The following is a 968-nucleotide window of genomic DNA, read 5'->3' as shown; positions in this document are numbered from 1 at the left end:
CCCGGCCCCGCGCCCCGCCGGCGGCCCGCCCCGCCCCGTGCGCGGCCAGCGTGCGGCGGCTCCCGGCGCTCTGCCCCCGGGGCGGCGGCGGGGACGGGAGGGGCGGAAAAAAACCCGCTCAAAACCGAATTAAATCAACCCAAAATCAACCCCGGACCCCGCGGGCATCCCCCCGCACCGCGGCTCCTTTGTGCGGCGCCGCTCGGTGCCCGTGGCGCGGCCGGAGCGCGGCTCAGCGCTCCATGGCGGCGGGGCCGTGCGGGCTCTGGCTCGGGCCCCAGCGCTGCTCCCGCCCGGTGCGCGGCGGCGGCGACACTGAGCGCCCCGCGCGGGGCCCGGCGGCCGCACGCGGCAAGGCCCCGCCCCCGGCGCGTTACCAAGGGGACGCCGCCGCGCGTCCTGCGGGGAGGGGCGGGGCCTCCCGCACGCGCGCCCCTTTCGCGGGAGATTTCGAAGCGGGCGCGCCCGCGGCGGCGCTGGACTGCAGCTCCCGGCGTGCCCCGCGACAGCCCCGCCGCGTGTGGCCGCGGCTTGGCGCCGCGGGGCATCATGGGAGTCGTAGTCCCGGATGGGCTTCGCTGGGAGGGGTCCCCCGCAGCCCCCGAGGGCACGAAGACGCCTTCTCCGCATCGGCTCGGTGTGTGCAGGCAGGGGATGGAGCCTCGGCTGGAGTTCACCCGCGGACAGCCACCACCGGCCGGGAGCCGGGGACACCCCGGTGATGGGCGCAGCCACCACAGAGCCCCCCGCGGTGTGCGCAGGCAGGCAAGCGCTGCCCTCCTTAGTCCTTTATGCTGTTCCCAAGCCGGGTGGCCACTTGCCACAGGGAGGGCAGACAGAGGGGACTTTGGGAATCAGCCCATTCACTCTTGCCCGTAATGATGACAGGGAGGGTAACACACACACACACGTACAGCTCCCACCACCCGGCACCCGTAAAGGCACCCAACATGTGCCCCGGGGCTCAT

This window comes from Pezoporus wallicus, unplaced genomic scaffold (assembly GCF_028554395.1).
Source record: "Pezoporus wallicus isolate ANWC-B61680 ecotype Strahan unplaced genomic scaffold, APGP_CSIRO_Pwel_v1 contig_13850, whole genome shotgun sequence".
Taxonomy (NCBI): Eukaryota; Metazoa; Chordata; class Aves; order Psittaciformes; family Psittacidae; genus Pezoporus; species Pezoporus wallicus.
Note: the sequence above shows the minus strand (reverse complement) of the source record.